We start from the raw sequence: 20,254 nt of genomic DNA on the forward strand, positions 1-20,254 counted from the left end.
TACTGTGCTGTTCGGGAATTGCTTCCTACCCCTCAATCATTTTTATCTTCCTTATCTACTCTAGTGCTTGTTTTTCATCTCCTCCTACATTGGGAGCTTGTTTTCTTCTTTTTTATAATGCACAACTATGTTCATATTATACATATTATGCTTAAATGGAAGTATTTTTCTTTTTCTTTTTTTTTTTTTTTGCATAAATCTCTTCATTCCCTCTCCTTCCTTTTGCATTATATTACCCCCAATCTGCCCATGGTTAACCCATGTTGACTACTTAGTGTATATGATTTTATAGTTTTCCCCATGCTCATATAATCATACACAAACATATATGCACATACCTGTATATAGAATAACATACGTACAGGTTTTCTTGTCATTGTTTTTCAAAAAATGGGATCACATTTATTACATAAAATGTTTTCTTCATTCAAGAATACTTTGAGTAAATGTCTCCAAGACAACAATTTAGCTTTAATTCATTATTACAATGACTGAATAGCAGTCCATATTGTCATTAGGCCATACTTTATTTCAACGATTCTCCTAACAGTGGACATTCACCTTATGTTTACTTTTTTTTTTTTTCTTCAAGGAACTATATAGAGTCTTCTGAATATAAAATGACTTGGATCAGAACAGTGAAGCTGTCTAAAAAGCAGAGATTTATTAGCACTGATAACTTTGTACCAAAAGTGCCCTAACCACATGCTCAAAATTTGCTGAGTGTAGAAAGCTTATATACCAATCAAAAACCCTAAGGTTATTCTTTCTTCCTGGTTTTCTGTTTGTTACATAGTATTTCTATTAGCTTGAAAATGAGTTCTGCAAGAATATGAGGCTAAGAGGATTAGAGAGCATCTTTGGAAGTTTTGCCACAAGTACTATTCATCAGGCAACTATCCAAGGGAGTACTTGGGAGAGGGAGTCTAATTAGACATCAGAAATCTTTCTTTTATCCTGACGGTTTCTAATACTATTAACAATAGAACCCTAGATGTCTTTATTATATTTTTCAAAACTCAGTTCTGCTGTCCTCAGAGTAAGATACACACCTCTGTAGATTGCTGACTGTGGATTATTGTGCCGTTTGGAGTAGGAATCTGTGCTTATCTGTTCTTACATGTGTAAATGTAGATGAGTGAATGGATTAAATGCATCTGAGAATTGTATCCTTAGCATTCCTCTGTTGTTGTTGGATAGTACTTCTCCATCTGGGGTCTGAGAGACCTCAGATGTATTCTGGGGATCCAAGAATTCTCTGTAACAATTTCTTAAGTATATGCTTTCATTTCAACGACAATATAAAATAGCTAATGTAAGCCTGATCTCGATAACCTGGATAACCATCTTATAACAAGTACTTACATGGACTTTTGATGCCTGTATTTGAGCTTCTATTTATGATTTATGTTGCTGCTAAGCTGCATTGCTTAGACATTTGCCACGCATCAAGAAAGGAACAGAGGCAGACTTGATATTCTTCTCAGTTGCAGAACTAAAGTTCATACCAGCTTCTTGTGCAAAGGGCACCTTCAGGGCAACTCAGATGGAGAAAAATGGTGACCCACTTACTCAGCTGGAATACATTGTAGTATAAGTGTCCTAAAGACAGAAGAAACTTGTGCCTCAGCACCATGCTTTTCAGAGAATAATGTTAATATTATTCATTAATGTAATTAACTTAAATTTCATTAGTTTTGTAGTTTTGTTTCAATTTAATTTATACACACTAATTTTGTAGTTGTGTTAGATCTATAGGCATAAAGTGGTTTATATCTAATTGTATATATACTTGCATAACTTTCTTCCCGTAAAAATGCCTATACAATTTTCAGCTTGCAAAATACTGCTTTAGGGTGACAGAATGCTAGCTGTTTGTGTCACATCTCCAGAAAAAGCAGTGATGCTCTAGGGCAAAGCTGCTGCTTCTTCTTTTTCTTCTTCTTCTTCTTCTTTTTTGACCCCACCCCCACCCTAACCCTATGGCAGAGTTTCTTAAATTTTTTGTGCCCAGGGCTCTTTCTGAAATCTGATGAGGCCTCTGGGTACCTTCTCAGAGTATTGTTTTGGTGCTTAAAAAAAAATTACACAGAATCACAAAGGAAGGCAATTTTATTACAATAAAGTTACCAAAATATTAGAAATACAAATTCATGGTACAGTAATTCACGTGTCTATTAATGCATTAAACAATGGTATCTAGTTATAGGCCAATAACTATAATTTTATAACAGGGATGAGCATAAATAATAATTTGAAACGTCTATAATAACTCCAGGTTGATATGAAAATACCAGATATAACTTTTAATTTGTTCTCCTACATTTGTTACCTGCATTGATAATTTAAGTATGCTCAATTTCAGTAGGAGATTAATGGAAATAGAAATGCTATTTTTCTTCAAATCAGATTCTTCATAGACAGTAAAAATTCTATGTATAGGCACTTTTGGGGTCTTTGAATTATGAGTAAGGACACATATTCCAGATGAAAAAAGTAGTTTTTGGTAGCTAAGAGAGTTGAAGGCCTGTTTAAGCTGCTTCATTAGGAATTTGCTACTACAAAATTTACTGTAGTTGATAGGGAAAAATCTGTTATAAAATGGCCGACAGGACTGATAGGGGAATTTCAGTCCCTGCCTAAAGACTTCCGTTTCCGGGTTCTTCTTCCCACCCTGCTTGCCGCGAGCACCAAATTACTACTAATGAGGAATACGGAAGTAACAGACTATAAACTGTCCCCTCTGTTGATGCCCTGCACTCAGTCCTCTGGAGAACGATCTCCTCTGAGACCCCCGGTGTAAAATAAACCTCCTGCCTTCCAAGATCTCTGAGTGCCACTTGGTTCTTCTGCTGGGTGATCCAGACCAGTTTCCGTAACACAGTCATGATCCTGGACACCATCGCTTATGTACTCTGCTAACCCCCAGTGTTCCACACCAATGTTCACGTCCAGTTGGTTGCCCTCCGCTGTATATTAATCATATTCTTCAGGCTTAAAGAATACTTATGAGATTCAGACATGGGCTTCTCGCTAGCATCAACATCTAAGCAAGAGCCAGCAAAGCATTTGAATAATTGCTTCATGTTCTTCCAGTTCGCATGGTAGCTTTCTAGTGAAGATCGGCACCCTTCTTGGGAGAGAGAGAAAGGAAATTTGAATGTAACACTGGACTCTCTTTTTTTCCCCCCACTCTTCCTTTTTTCTCCTCATTTCATCTTTGGATGACTGGGAAGTATTGGGTCTCTCCCAGAGAGAGCAAACTTGCAGAGGTAGGCTTTTGAAAGGGGTAATGGATTGGTGACTGGCTCACTCTCCTTTGACTACAGTCCCAGTCTTCCCTTCTCAAAGATCTCTGGGTAAGACTTTCTGACCTTCTTTCCAAAAGGAATCCTTCCACAGGTGACATATTCCCCCACATTCCACAGGTGACATATTCCCCCAAAAGCATGTTCCTGTAACACATTACTAAAGCAAGCGAGTCAGAGTTTAGGTAGTTATGTCAAAGGCCTGTGGCTCAAAATTTTCCTCTCCAGATTTATTATCAATTTCCTTTTCTGAAAGAACAGCCCAATATCTTTGATCTGTATAAAGAAAAAAATAATAATAACAAGGTAATACTGCATTACAATCACAGTCCCAATAACAATTCAAGGTTACAAATCATCTTTTAAAAGACAAATTCTCAGATAAAACTAAACAAACAAACAAACAAAAACAACTGTGTAAATTATTCTACTCTCTGGTTCTGAAAGAAAATTGGCATTGTGTATATTCTTTTGCCTGAATCATTCAATTTGCTGACTGTCTTAGGTTTTTGGTCTTTGTACAATTCTGTGTTGAAAGCAAAAAAAAAAAAAACCATCAGTGGGAATCTGTTTGCTGTTATTTATGCCTTTGGAGAATATGTCTTTTCACTTACTTGTAGTTGAAATGAATATGATAATGAGTTTTGTAAGCCAAAAGCTTTGTACCAATTTACATTTGATATAAACCACTCCTTGTCTTTTATTGTTAACATATTTTATGCTTATATTTTTCTCCACTGCATCATTAATCTAATATTTGTATGTGGTGTTTGAATTGATAAAACTTACAGTACTTGTTTATAATTATGTTAATTGGTGTGAATTCACTCTGATGTGTACGTACTCTTCCAGGCTTTATGAGGCATCTCAATTTCTGAGAGTTTAGGATATTCTGGGAAGCACCATTTATTCATCAGCAACTGTTTATTGGGTGCCATGCTCTGGGGTTTGGCTGTGCAGACTATAAGGGTGAGTCAGGTAGAAATCCTGTCCCCCAGTCGTAGCTGCTGTCTGGTCACTGCCTTAAGATAATGAACATATTTACAACCTGAGAAATTCTATAGGAGTTTCAATGACAGAGGAAAACATGGTCTATTTCAATTCTTCTTATTTCTTTAAAAGATAAGGTTTCTAATTCATACCATTTATATGCTGTAAGAAATACAACATTTCCCCAAACAATAAAGTTTTATTTATAATTATAAAGGTAAATTTTAGTTTAAAGGTTTGACCTGGAGTTTTAATTTTTGGTGAGATTATACTGTTTCATTCTTATATTTAAAAACTTATTTATCATATAATTATCTTAGATAAATTGAACAATAGTTTTCAATTTTATGGGAAGGCCAACCTTGCTTTTATAGGTACTACTGAGAATTTGATCACCTCAGGAAGTGGGAGGTCTAGAATTATACAATTCCCTTCTTGAAATTTCTTTTCAAATTTCATTGTTTATTAAGTAATCAGCTCAGAGAGTTTGTTTCTGCTTTGGTTGTATGTTTAGAAATGTGTTCTGACAATGGATATACATTAAGAAACTGATTTATGTTAACTCGATGGCTATTAAGCCACAGTATGTTACCATATTATGTATCCTTTAAAGTCAACAGAAAAGTTTAAACATAAATAATACAAGAGTGCTGCCATGAAAAAGAAATGGACACTTTAAATCAAAAGTCTCTGCTAGTTTTAGAGTCCAGGGATTGGCCAAGTGGCCATGTTATAGCCAATCATGAGATGCAGTGAAGCAAGTAATGTGTGGGGACACATCAAGTTCTGTCAGTGTTCAGGTGAGGACCGGCCACCCCTTCCTTATTTCCTGTTTCTCCCTTTGGGAATGGAGATGTCTATCTTATGCCTGTCCCACCATTGCATTTTGGAAGCACATAACAAGTCCGTTTTCAGTTTCACAGCTGGAGAGGAATTTTGCCTCAGGATGAACTGTACCTTGAGTCCCACCCATATCTGATGTGGATAGTATTTAGATAAGACTTTGGACTTTAGACTTTGGAGTTGATGCTGGATTGACTTAAGACTTTTAGGGCTTTGGGGATAGAATAAATATATTTTGCGTTAAGAAGGACATGAATTTGGGAGGGGCAAGGGTGGAATGTTATGGACTGAATGTTTGTATCCCTCTAAAATTCGTATGTTGAAGCTCTGACACCCAGTGTGATGGCACTTGGAGATGGGGACTTTGGGAGGTAATTAGGGCTAAAGCAGGTCATGAGGGGGGACCATCATGATGGGATTAGTGCCCTTATAAGAAGAGACAGAGGAAAACTTGCTCTCCCTCTCTCCATTTTCACCCCCAAAAGAGGTCATGTGACCACACACAGCCAGACGACATCCTCTGTAACCCAAGGGGAGAGGTTTCATTGGAAACACACCATGCTGTCACCTTGATCTTAGACTTCCAGTTCCAGAACTGTGAGAAAAATAAATTTCTGTTCTTTAAGCCACCTGGTGTATGGTATTCTGTTATAACAGCCTGGGTAGACTAATGCAAGTCTCACTTATAAAATGCGAAGCTATTAAATAGAATATCAGCAACCAAATCTATTAATACCAAAAAATACATTGCATCTTAACAAAACAGGCTTTATAAAAATGCAAGGATGGCTTAACATTAGACACTTTATTCGTATGTCTCCTCATTTAATTAATACAGTAGATTTCTTTTATCGATCATCTCAATTGCTGAAGCAAACACATTTGTTAAAATTTGACAGTAAAAAAGAAAGAAAATTTCTTTAATTCTAAAAAGAATATCCCTCAAAAACCTGGATGCTTTGACATTATTTGCAATTACAAAAGAATGAAATACTCTAAATGTCCATTAGGAGGGAACTGTTAAAACCAAAACAAAACATGGTTTAGCCAAGTAATAGTGTAAGATACATCTGGGAAGATAATGAGGTAGATTGCTACACACATATATATATATTATGTATATATAATGTATAATATATTATATACATAATGATTTCTGGACTAAATAGTGAATCAGTAAGTCAAGGTGCAAAACAGTGTATAAAATGTCACCTTTTGTGTGATAAATGGAAAGGGGAAATTATTTATTTACCTTAAAAAATAAACAGAGGATACACTAGAAACTAATAAAAATGTTTCTTATTGGTGACGAGAGGCAGGAAGGAAGTGACAGAGATGCAAATAAGACATGTTCATATGTACCATTCATGTAGCTTTGATTTAGAATCAGGTAAATGACTTACTTAATGAACAATTATACCAAAGGAAGAAATTCATTAAAAATTGAAAACAAGGCAACAAGTTATCTAACTGTATATCAAGTTAGTGACTTGACCATCTAAAATAAACGAATTATCTCCACTGAACTTAGAATATTTTGATTGTTCATCCCTAGTGGATGTACTCTAAGCACCTAAAGAATTGCAAAGAAAGCTTAAACTTCAACAAGTAGTATTGTTTTCCTCCCAACTTTACTGAGGAAAAATTGACCAATATAATTGCATATATTTTCAGTGGAAAATGTGATGATTTGATATACATACACATTTTGACATGTTTGCCGAGATCAAGGTAATTGATGCATCCATGATTTCATGTAGTTAACTCTGTGTGTGTGTGCTGAGAACACTTCTACTCTCAGCAAATTCAAGTCTATCACACAGGGTCATTAACTATAGTCACCCTGTTGTACATTAGATCCTCAGAGCTTATTGATCTTGTGACTGAAAATTTGTACCATTTGATCTACATCTGTCTATTTCCCCTCAGCCCCTAGCAATCACAAGTCTGTTCTCTGTTTCAGTGAAATCCCTTTTTTTTTTTTTTTTTTTTAAGATTCCACATATAAATGATACCATGCAGTATTTGTCTTTCTCTGGGTTTATCCATGTTGTTGCAATTGACAGGATTTCTTCTTATGACCAAATGATATTCCATTACATTTTCTTTATCCATTCATCCATCAATGGGCGTTGATGTTGTTCATGTCTTGGCTGTTGTAAATCATGCTGCAGTGAACACAGGGTGCATGTATCTTTGTGAATTGGTGTTCTCATTTTTTTGCAGATAAGAAAGAAATTGTGCTTTCCCAGAAGTGGCATGGCTGGGTCATATGGTAGTTCTATTTTTATTTTTGTGTGGAATCTCCACACTGTTTTTCATAGTGGCTGCACCAATTTACATTCCCATCAACACTGTTCAAGGGTTCTCCTTTCTCTACATCCTCATCAACACTTGTTATCTCTTGTCTTTTTGATAATAGCTATCCTAACAGGTGTGAAATGATATTTCATTGTGGTTTTGATTGGCATTTCTTGATGATTAGAGATGTTGAGCATCTTTTCATATTATTTTTAGCAGTTTGTATGTCTTTTTTGGGAAACTATCTATTCAGGTCCTTTGCCCATTTTAAAATTAGGATTATTTGTTTTTTTGCTACCGAGTTGTGTGAGTTCCTTATATATTTTGACTATTAACCACTGATTGGATATATGATTTACAAATGATTTTTCATTTCAGAGGTTGCATTTTCAAGTTTTTTAGTTTTATGTGGTTTCACTTATTTACTTAGCTTTTGTTGCCTGTACTTTTGGTATCTTATCAAAAAAACCATTGCCAAGATCAATGTTTGGAAGCTCCCCCCTCTCCTGTTTTCTTTTAGGAATTTTATGGTTTTAGGTGTTATATTTAAATCTTTAATTCATTTCAAGTTTCCATTAGGCAGTCTTCAGTCTTATTGTTATATTGGGGTTGTTATTTTGAAAGCGTTGTTTGCACATTACAGGAGAAAGTGAGTAAGTATTTACATTCATGTTGTCAGGAACCAACATTTTCAACATAAGAGAAAAGAGATACAGATACAAAAATAAGTAAAACACTGTAATCTTAATTTTGAATTGAAAAGGAAAATATTTTTTCCTTCTTTGAAAATACGTAATAGTTGGGGCACCTGGGTGGCTCAGTCAGTTGAGCCTATGACTTCGGCTCAGGTCATGATCTCACAATTTGTGAGTTCAAGCCCCGCGTCGGGGTCTGTGCTGACAGCTCAGAGACTGGAGCCTGCTTCAGATTCTGTGTCTCCCTCTCTCTCTATCCCTCCCCGACTAGTGCTCTGTCTCTCTCTGTCTTTCAAAAATAAGTAAATGTAAAAAAAAATTTTTTTTTTAAATACGTAATAGTTGTCTCTGTTCAACATAAAGCGAAAGAAGTGACAACTCAAGGACAATGAACACATTTGGTCCTTACTTCCTGACAAAGTTCTTGAAGAATTCTTCTATTAAGTTTATTAACTTAAACTGTTTGTATCTTGATGTCCATCATTCTGATGTCATAACGAAATATGGTTGCCTTTTTCATATGCAGATTCATTTATTCCTTCATTTCAGGAAAAAAATTTTCTTTTATTTGTTATATTTTTTAAAGATGTTAATTTTTGAGAGAAAGAGATACAGAGCACAAGAAGGGGCAGGGCAGAGAGAGAAGGAAACAGAGAATCCAAAGCAGGCTCCAGACTCTGATCTGTCAGCACGGAGCCTGACATGGGCCGAACTCACAAACTGTGAGATCATGACCTGAGCCAAGGTCAGATGCTTGACTGACTGAGCCATCCAGGGGCCTCAGGAAAAATTTTTCTTACTAACATTTTCAGGACTTTTCTCTTCCACTTCTGGGTTCTTGGATTTAGAAGGATATTTTTTGTTGACTTGCTATTTTCCTTACATGTGCATCTTCTTAAATGTGCTTATAGTGATTATCCTAAGACTCGTCAATTTTGATTTATTACTTGTAAACATTTTCAGTGTTAAATTACTATTATTAGTCTTATAGCCGCAATTTTCTTAGTTTTCTTTTATTACAATTTTTTCTTTTGTCTTTGAGCTGTATTTTTTTTGGTAAACATATATTTTATGCATGTATATATATATATATATATATATATATATATATATTAAAATAAATATATATATTTATTTTAATTCCAGTTAGTTTACATATTGTGTTATGTTAGTTTCCAGCATACAATATAGTAATGCAACAATTCCATACATCACTCTGTGATCATCATGACAAGTGCCCTCCTTAATCCCCATCACCTAATTAACCTAGCACCCCCCTCTGGTAACCATCAGTTTGTACTCATAATTAAGAGAGAAATTAGGGGAGAAATTAGGGGAGAATTAGGGGAGAAATTAGGGGAGAAATGTCTGTTCACATCTTCTGCCTATTTTTTAATTGGATCATTTGAGCTGTTGTTTTATTAAACTCTTTCCTTAGTGTTTTCTTATAATACATAGCATTTATAAAGATTTTGGGTTTGTTTGTTTCTGGGTTATATTTTTTAATGGGTTTTTAATCAGTCTTTTGTTCTTCTCCCCATCCCTTCCTTTTGATTCATTGTATGAATAAATGTACAACCATTAAAAACAATGTTGTGGAAGAATACATACTGATATGTGGAAATGTTCAAGATAGGTTAGTGAGCGAATAAGTAGACTAAATAATATACTTTGCATATATACAGAGCATTGTGATGCATTGCAACATTATATATATTCATATTATGTTAAGTAATATACAATGTATCTTTTGAAAGAAAAAAAGACTAGCAAAATAATGTCAAATTTATTGTGTGCTCAGTATTATGCTATATACTTGATTACATGAAAGCTCTATTACGTAGGCACTATTAATATTTATTGACTATAGCAGCAAATACAATAATAATTTAAAATAGATTTCTACTTATGCTTGCCTCATTTCATTGTTAGTTACATAGGTTGTTTTCCACATCTTCTAATAGTAGGGATTGAATTAAAGTTTACATAGGATATGGAAATACAGGCAACAGATATATAGTGTAACGTTCCAAAATCAAAATAATTCAATAATCTGATTTAACTTAAAATACATCATTTTCTTTCTTAGTTCCTTTCTGCATCCAAGGTACAGACTTTCATTTTTTTTTCAAACTTTAAAATATGAGGAATACTCTTATTTTCCTCTATGTTTGTGAGCAAGCAAAGCAATAAGCCCCAGGTTTCTGATTTTTATGGTAATAAATAAATACCATAGCCAGTGCTACTCAACCTCGCAAATTTTTAGGCAATTTAAAGAAGTCTTTACAAAGAAGCCTCTTGCATTCTTTTTCAATGTGATGAAGGATTTCAAGTATACATAATTTAATAATCACCATTGCTTCTTGCTTCCTGCTTCTTCCTTCTGTGTTAAATTCTCTTCTTAATTGAAAATACTCCTTGGAGGTTTGACCAGTGGGAACTATTTCAGTTTTGGTTTATCTTCAAATGTCTTTATTTCCCCCTCAAAATGGCATGACTGTTTAGCTAGGTTGGCAATTTTTTTCCTCTCATCAATCTAAGAATTTTATTTCACATTTATCTGGATTCTTCAATGCTATCAGAAACTTTAGTGCCAACTTAAATTTTATTTCCTTGTAGGCAATTGGAATTTTGTCTTTGGATGTTTGAAGTTTTGTGTGTGTTTTAAAATAAACTGGTTATATTACAATGGATGGAATGTGGGTATCTTTCTTTCTGTTTATCATCTATCTATCTATCTATCTATCTATCATCTGTCTATCTATTTTAGAGAGAGAGAATGTGCACAGGGGAGAGGGGCAGAAGGAAAGAGAGAATGAGAGAGAGAGAGAGAGAGAGAGAGAGAGAGAGAGAGAGAGAATCTTAAGCAGGCTCCACACTTAGCACGGAGCCTGATGCGGGGCTTGATTCCATGACCCTAGGATCATGACTAGAGCTGAAATCAAGAGCGATATGCTCAATCATCTGAGCAACCCAGGTGCCCCTGTATTTCTTTTTATATATCTTGTCTGGAAGATGTACTTCTTGAATTTGGGGATTCAGATATTTCTTCAGTTTGGGAGAATTCTCAGCTTTTAATGCTATGAATATAACCTCCCTCCTGATGTTTCTATTCTGTCTTTCTGGAACTCCAATTACACTTAGGTTGGACATTCTCATCCATCCTTCATTAATCTTTGTGCTAAATTCTGGTATATTTCTCAGGTTTGTCTTCTAGTTCTTTAGTTCTCTCTTCAGCAGTATCTAATCTTCTATTTTACTCTATTCACTGACTTTGAAATTTTATCATTTATATGTATTTTTCATTTCTAGAGATTCTGTTTGGTTTCGTTTCAGATTGTCCAGTTTTTTTAAATTTATAGTGTGTCATTCAAATGACTACATTTTTGTCTTTAGTTGTTTCATTCATACGTGTTTTTTTTTTTAATTTTTTAATGTTTATTTATTTTTGAGAGAGAGAGAGACACAGCCTGAGTGGGGGAGGGGCATAGAAAGAGGGAGACACAGAATCTGAAGTAGGCTCCAGGCTCCATGCTGTCAGCACTGAGCCTGACTTGGGGCTCGAACTCATGAACTGTGAGATCATGACCTGAGCTGTAGTCAGATGCTTAACCGACTGAGCCATCCAGGTGCCCCCATTCACACTTGTTTAATAGCCTCCATTGATTGTTCAATTGTCTGAAGTTCTCAGACTTTTAATACTGCTGCTGGTTATGGCTAATGATTTATTATTCTTTCTCTTAATGGATTGGGTTTATGGGTTTATGACTTTAGGTTATAAACTTCCTTGGATTCAGGTCATGGCACTCTAGGACAATTTTGTGTTCAGTTTGACCAGGCACCCCAAGGTAATACTGTCCTGGGACCAATTTTTATGTTAATATTTCATTTTTGTGGTTCTTGGATCACATGCATAGTTGTAATTTCAAACGCTTGGGAAGGCTAGAACTGTGGTAAAAAGTGCCCAAAGAAATGTTTTGTTTCCAATCAGAACCTAGGCAGAGTCAGACAGGCATCCTCATACTATGCCTGAGCTAACTGAGTCCTTGTTTTTTGTTGGGGGGATCTTTGTTCCTCTTTGTGCTTCTTATGGATACAAGACTTCATTTCTTTTTTTTCTTAATTTTTTAAATTAAGTTTATTTATTTATTTTGAGAGAGACAGAGACAGTGTGAACAGAGCAGGGACAGAGAAAGAGGAAGAGAGAGAATCCCAAGCAGGCTCCGTACCATCAGTGCAGAGCCCAATGCTCAAACTCACGAAACCGTGAGATCATGACCTGAGCTGAAACAAGGAGTCTGACGCTCAACCGACTGAGCCACCCAGGCACCCCTGCAAGGTTTCATTTCGTTATTGAAAATGATAGCTTCCTTCAAGACAAGGCCATTGTAATATTGACTCATGTGATATTCATTCATGTGATGTCATCTCATGTACTCACTGCTTTTGTTGTCAGTTTGCTACTGTCTTTCTGGAATCCTGAGATTTCCTTTTCTTGATGGAGAGTTCAACTGTTCACATGAAAGAAATTTGTTTTAGTTTACAAAATATTTCTCAATGTTTATCATGGGTGGACTTTTAGATTATTTTCTAATATTTCAGAATTCATTCTTTAAAAAAATCAATTTACACAAAAATTTTTAGTCACACACAAAAGTAGAGAGAATAGTACAATGAATCTCAATATGCTGTCTCCCAGCTTACCAATATTGTATCAATTTTGTCAGGATCTTTCTTTTTTTTTAAATTTTTTTTAATGTTTATTTATTTTTGAGACAGAGAGAGACAGAGCATGAACAGGGGAGGGTCAGAGAGAGAGGGAGACACAGAATCCGAAACAAGCTCCAGGCTCTGAGATGTCAGCCCAGAGCCCGACGCGGGCTCGAACCCACAGACCGTGAGATCACGACCTGAGCTGAAGTCACAATCTCAACCGACTGAGCCACCCAGGCGCCCCTGTCAGGATCTTTTTTCCTAGTGACTTTTGTAGCAGAGTTAAACTTTCTCCTGTAATTACACAGAGGAATTTTGACATTAACTAGTTTTTAATTACAATACTATGTTTCATAGTTTTAAGAAATCACCTAGAGAAAGCAAAGGCTTTATATAGCAGTATGTTAAATCTAATATTAAATACTTAATTCATCGTTATTAAAATTCACATTCCAACATTTTCCAATTATAGGAAAATCACAATGTCCCTACACAGACACAAAATTGAATTGATGTTCCCCCTTGGAGTTTTTGTGTTGGGTACTCCAGGGCTTTCACCGCACCATTCAGATCTCTGCCTCTCTTTGTTTGTATTCTACCCCATTTGAATTTGGGCCAATCTCACTAATTTAAAAAAAAAAATTTCATTTATGTATTTTTGAGAGACAGAGAGAGCACAAGTGGGGAGGGGCAGAGAGAGGAGACAGAATCCAAAACAGGCTCCAGGCTCTGAGCTGTCAGCATGGAGCCCGACATGGGGCTCAAACTCTCAAACTGTGAGATCATGACCTGAGCTGAAAAGTCAGACGTTTAACTGACTGAGCCACCCAGGTGCCCCCAATCTCACTGATTTTTGACTCCGTTTCTTTGCTGTTTCAACTTCATTCATTCGTGTACATGTTTAAGCTTCCTGTGTTTCTCTTTTTTGGCTTTATTATCCCAGGGCCCTCTACTCCAGTTACTTCCATCTTCACCCTAACGTGAAAAGGCAGAGAGTAGAGAAGTTTCAGAATTTACATTTTTTTCTAAGGTCACATTTTACAGCGTCCTGTTTTTTGTCATCTGACAAGTGAATTGACATTACCTACTCTTGTTGGTGACAAGTAGGAGAAAAGTACTCCCAGTTTCCTGTTAATATCTTCTTGATAAAGAAGAAACACTTTTCTTAATGTTCTACAAATCTCTTCAGTTACAGTTTGGCCAAATTCATCTAATGTGTCCATAGTAGGGATACAGTATAGCCATTAATATTTTCTTGAGAAATTCCCTGTGAGTCAAGGGCTCAAAATGACTGACTCATGATGGGTGGGCTTTACTATGTGCACTGTAATTTAGAAGCAGGTATAAAGCCGCAAATATTTCAGCACAACGTTTGGAACATTGGATCAGCAGAATTAGACCACGTTTTCTCTCCTGGATAAACGTGAGACAAAAGAGGCCACTTAACAATGGCAGGGAATGGGTTCCTCACTGGTCCTGTGTAGGCAGCTTCCCTGGAGAGATGTATGACTCTCTCAAGCTGGAGTTGAAATGTAGTTTGCACATACATCCAGTTTCCCAAGAGGAGACACTACTTTCATGCAATGTTTGAATGGGTGGACAAAGCCAGGGATGCTGTGTGTTTGGATATCTCTGCCTCTGACACCTTAAAATCTTAGAAAAAGATAGAAGTCCTCTAAGTTGGAGGCCCCTACAGCTCTTAAACTGATCACCTTTAGTTCTTACCTAATGTCATAGAGAAATCCTGGGACTGCTGCTCAAATATCCCTACGTGGAGAGTGATGGAGTTTTGTGGAGGGTGGACTCCTTTTCTAATCATTGACCAGCTTCATAAACATGCTGACCTGTATGGTTGCACAGAACTCTGAGCACAGGGCTCCACCCATTGTTTAATGCATTGCTGTCGCTTTGTTGAAATTATTAACGATAATATAAATATTACAAATAATATAATATAAATAATATAAAATAATTTTTGAACAAGGGGCCCTATATTCGCGATTTACCCTGAGTGCCCTAAATTAGGTAGCCCATTCTGTCCCTGGGTTTTACTGTGATTGGACCAACTTCAGTCTCTTATTTGCCCTTGAATTAAGGACAGTGCCAAGCAATGTCATGAGTTAACAGTCATTGGCCAGTCAGGACCCCTGCCTGGAGCCGGGGATAGGGAGAGGTCTCCTAAACTTCATGGCTGATATTCCAATTAGAGATGAGGAAGTTGATACTGAGGATACAACCAATAAGAACTAGTCCATTCTTCCTCCTTGTTGTTGAGTGGTTGCTTATGTTTTACTTTCACTTTCTAATCTTACACTGCCTTGTAATAAGATAAAAGGTATATTTGTTAAAAAGAAAAAGTATATCATATGCATCCCCAGAACTAAAATTTTCAATATTCCCTTTTGAGATTCCCTTTACAATCTTACTCCCTTTACAATTGTATTCTCTGTAAAGTCTTTCTTTGTAAATTCAGAGAGTAACAAAGGTAAATATCAGCTCAGCTTGAGACTGACTTCTTACTGATTTTAAAGTTAGAGAATTCTGGGGGTGCCTCAGTCGGTTAAGCTCAGTCAGTTAAGCCTCCAACTTCAGCTCAGGTCGTGATCTCACGGTCCTTGAGTTTGAACCCCGCGTCGGGCTCTGTGCTGACAGCTCAGAGCCTGGAGCCTGTTTCAGATTCTGTGTCTCCCTCTCTCTGACCCTCCCCCGTTCATGCTCTGTCTCTCTCTGTCTCAAAAATAAAGGTTAAAAAAAAATTTAAAGTTAGAGAATTCTGAGTGAGAGATGGTTATCTGAATGGGTGTTGTACAAATACATTAAGAACCACAGTACTTAGCTGATATAATGCAGACCTTGGTATTACAGATCTGCCCTCTCACATATTCTTCCAGTATTTCAACGTTGACTGTGAAATGGGGTTCCCAATAAAACTACACATGTTGGAAAGTCCGCTTAGATCTCATTGCCTTCGTGAACAGTGAAGTTTAAAACTAACCTCAAGTGAGGCACTGATTTTATAATAAACCCTACCCTCTATGAACATGATGTGTCACTAAGTAGTTTCTTATACTCTCGTCATTTTAGAACTTATTTTTGCCGTTAGTGGCATTAAAAACCAAACAATTTTCATGTGTGTTAAAGTACATTTTGGGTAAATAAATAAAATGTGGTCTAATTTCAAATTCTTATTTTTAAATTCTTTAGCACCGAGACTAATGCCTATATTTAATAGAGAATACATATTTTCTCAATGAATAACTAATGTTTTTTAAATATAACACCCAACATTTGTTTCTTTTTCAAGTAAGCAAACTAATTAATGAAACTTTGAATTTTGACCGTGTGTGTGTGTGTGTGTGTATGTGTGTGTGTAATGGAATATAATCACGGAATTTAGACGAAAACGGCCGATGAAAGCTTAATGTTTCAGCCTCGGTTTTTCTACCCATACACCATGGATACAAGTATTTCTCCTTTCTAGTCTACAGAGTTTTTGTGAGTCACAAATGAGTTAATCATAATAGTGAAAAGTTTTATAACTCACCATATGTGCTAATGACAGGCATTATGGAACATCACTTAATCCTTATAATAACCCCAAATATAGTAATTTGCAGATGAAGAAACATAAATAGAAAAGTTCAGTAACTTGTGAAAAGCCACATAAATATGGAATAATAAAAGCAGGATTTGAACCAGACCAATAGATATAATTATATAGAAAATGTTAAATCCCAATCCTCATGCTTCTCCTGGCAAAATTTGGTAGCTCATACGTAACTCTGATAATTAGTGTTGTACCAGCCAGGCACTTACATTTTTTGCATGTGCAAAAATTGGCAAGACATTGAGTTACCAATGCCCTTGACTATGTCTGTAAAGACTTTTTACAAATGCCACAGTTGACTCATGTGTTTTACTTTGTCTCATTGATTTTCTTTTTTTTTTTAATTTTTTTTTCAACGTTTATTTATTTTTTTGGGACAGAGAGAGACAGAGCATGAACGGGGGAGGGGCAGAGAGAGAGGGAGACACAGAATCGGAAACAGGCTCCAGGCTCTGAGCCATCAGCCCAGAGCCCGACGTGGGGCTCAAACTCACGGACCGCGAGATCGTGACCTGGCTGAAGTCGGACGCTTAACCGACTGCACCACCCAGGCGCCCCTCATTGATTTTCTTTTATGAGAAATAAAATAGTTACCATATTTGGATTCAAAGATGTTTACAGAGTTGGTTAGGAGGCCAGGATCTTCACAGAAGGACCTGTCTTTAACTCTCTGTTCCTTCTTATCTTACTGTAACCCTTTTACGGATCTTCCTAAGTACACGAAGTCCTTTCATATTAGTTTGTGCCAGAAATTATTCTGACAAGATGTAACTGTCCCCATCAGTTATCTAGAATAGAGAATGGCTTTCATTATTCCATTCTGGTGATGTAGTCCTGACCTGTGTTGACTTTGTAGTACAGCCAGGAATAGATACTAAGCATTCCCAATCCAAATGGACTCTTAGTAAGGACAGGTGAACTACTTTTAATAGCAAATTCACTGTTTCCTTTGAGAACGTTTAATTTTTGCCAATCTTAGAGAAGCAGCTCTATTGCTAAATCCAAGGAGAGTCATCAAAATATTCTACAATGAATGAAGTGAATTTACCATGTTTAAAATGGAATAGTATCTTTGGCAGAATTGTACGGAGGAAAAGAATAGGTTATGGGATCAGAAAAACCTGGTTTCGATTCTACAAGTTAACATCTGTGTAATTTTGAGCACTTTCTTACCCTCACTGAATCTATCTCATCATATATAAAATAGGAATAAAAAATCTTTCTCATAGGATTGTAACGTACCTAGAATATATATAACGTATATATTGTATATAACGTATATAATGTATATAACGTACCTAGAATCATAAATCCAGCCTAGAAGGTACTCAAGGATCTTTTGTCTATTTTCTTACCTTTAAGTTGTTTTACTTAATACAAAACAATAAGTGGAAGGGAAATTTTAAGTATATTTAATAACAAGAGACAACTTGAATAGATACTAATAATTTATTTAGGCTTTTACTGTAAACCTATCTCAGCCTATCCTCTCTGAATTGTATGTTTTTCTTGCTGAAGGTACCAACACTGTTGAAATGATAGTTGAACATCAGCAGTATGATGATTTCTGTTTTCTCTGCTAGGGTGCGGTCTCATGCTACAAGCAATTGAGCATGCTTAAGGGTAACAGAAGGTATACCTTTTACTGGAAAGGGAGGGCAGCCCTTTCTCTCTTACTTCCAACTGCTGCACTATATAGTCCAGAGGGGAGTCCAAGATAAAAATTAATCTAGTGAAAGAAACAGGATGGGATGACTCCCTAGGTCATGGTAGGTTCTAGGGAACAGATAATTAAAAACAATAGTTGCAGTATTAGCCATCAACATTGGTGCCTTTGGGTCTGAGATATACTGGCTCATTCACATCTACTATCTTTTGCAGGAAGAAATCTTTTAGTGGGGACAATCTGTTCCATTGAATCTTTGCATTCATGCAGTGAATAACTATTGTCTACTCTTTGGTATCCCAGTGGTTTCTATCATTGTGGAAGAACGCTGGGAGTAAATAGATAGATAGACAAGATTGTATGAGGTAGTCCTAATACTATAATGAAAATAAAATAGGATGATGTTATTGAGGGATATAGGAGCACTTTGGATGATATGCTTATGGGAACTCTTGCTGTCCTCTGGGAAGGAAATACCTTTTGTGCATGTGTGTGTGTGCAGCTCACAATGCCATAACACAGTAGCACATCAAATGTGAGTTACCTTACTATTTTGTACTTTTCAAATGATTTCTTAAAATTCATTTCTCAGTATTCTCAATATTGATTCTCAATATTCTTTGGCTAGGTGAGGATGAATTAGCCTTTTGATCATCTCCTCACTTCAAATTTAGTTTATCATCAAGTGTATAAACCCCAAAGCTGTGAGCCCTACAGAAAATAATGTAATATAAAATGAATGATACTGGTCAGTGTACATGGGTGCATTATCTATGAATATAAATTCAGATCGATGACATGCCATTACATGCTGTTTAGTCTTTTCCTTTCATGGGCCATTAGGAATTATATTCTTTAAGATATGTTTTTAACATAATAACCCTTTTGGTGTTAGCCTGGGGTGGTTCCAAACAGAAGTTATTCAGAAGACCTAAGTTTGAAGATCTGGAATTTTCACAGAATGGCTCTGCATAGCCAGGCAGATGTCTTAGCCTTTCTGCAATTGAGTTTTCTCATGTATACTATAGATGTGATACCACTTTAGCAGGTTGTGAAAATCAGATTGTTGTGAACGAGGGCCTCTGAGTACCTGGTTTGGTGCTTGGCACCTGCTGGTTTTCAATACATGTCTTCCTGAGACTGAATTTTCCACCTATTTTTTTCACCTTTTTTGGTGGAGTCAAACTCTTACTCTCAGCTCTTTTAAGTAAGCATCTCTGCTTGTAGCACAATACATACAGTTGTGTCATTTTGAAGTTTACTGTCTGTATGATCACTCTGCCTGTGCTTATCTCCCACACTGAAATGTGTTTTAACCTCCCGCACCAAATGACATGACGGTCATATTCATGCAACGTGCCCGGAACCCCTGACCTTAGCACTCACGTGAGGCTGAATTTATGTGTTTATGTGTCTGTTTGTGTTCTGTCTGAGTATTATTTTGACTTGGATTTTCTTCTTCTCTGACTCCTGTCTTTCCCATTTTGTATTTTGAGTTTGAGGAGGTCGAAAAAAGTGTTGTGCCCTTAAGTTTTTGGCCGTGTCTCCTCTATGTTCTAGGATGAGAGAAATTCCACATGTCATTGATTGGCTTTGAAAAGGAAAATCATGTTTTGATCCTGCCTCACTAAGCTCAGCGCATTTTGGGTTAGATAATAAAAACAGTGGTGAAGTGTGTGTTTTCATGAAGAATGAGACTCCGAGCTAATGGCTACAATCTGGTCATTTGGGGGAAAGACTTCTTACACGGTTTGGGCAGTTTTCAGAGAGGTTTGAAAGAGACGTGACGTTAGGCAGTGTACTTAGGAGACTAGGAAGGGCAGTGAGACGATAAGAAGTGAAGTCTCTGAGGTGACCTATGTGAAGGAAACAAGCAGAAGCGGAGGTCTGGAATCCTTCTGTGATAGGCTGTATTTGCTCTGTATTACAGATCAAAGGGTTTGTTCGGCCATTTTGTCAGAGATGCAGAATTATTGTTAAACATTGTTTTTATTAAAATGAAATTGGCCTTAGGTTTGGAGAGGTTTTTCCCTTTATTTCTTTGACTGGGAGTTATATATCAGAAGAGACGTTTCCTTTCTTGTTGAGCTCTGTTCCCTTGCCTTTATCCTCCTCAACGTAATTAGAATTA

At 36.3% G+C, this 20,254-nt stretch overlaps 1 protein-coding gene across 13 annotated transcripts in view; it reads left to right on the plus strand.

Annotated features, from left to right (window-relative positions):
- The window catches only part of CORIN (corin, serine peptidase), a 257,422-nt gene that overhangs the window by 56,545 nt on the left and 180,623 nt on the right, over positions 1 to 20,254 (plus strand). The gene's annotated exons all lie outside the window — the stretch shown is intronic.

Source organism: Felis catus, chromosome B1 (assembly GCF_018350175.1).
Source record: "Felis catus isolate Fca126 chromosome B1, F.catus_Fca126_mat1.0, whole genome shotgun sequence".
In the NCBI taxonomy this organism is placed as follows: Eukaryota; Metazoa; Chordata; class Mammalia; order Carnivora; family Felidae; genus Felis; species Felis catus.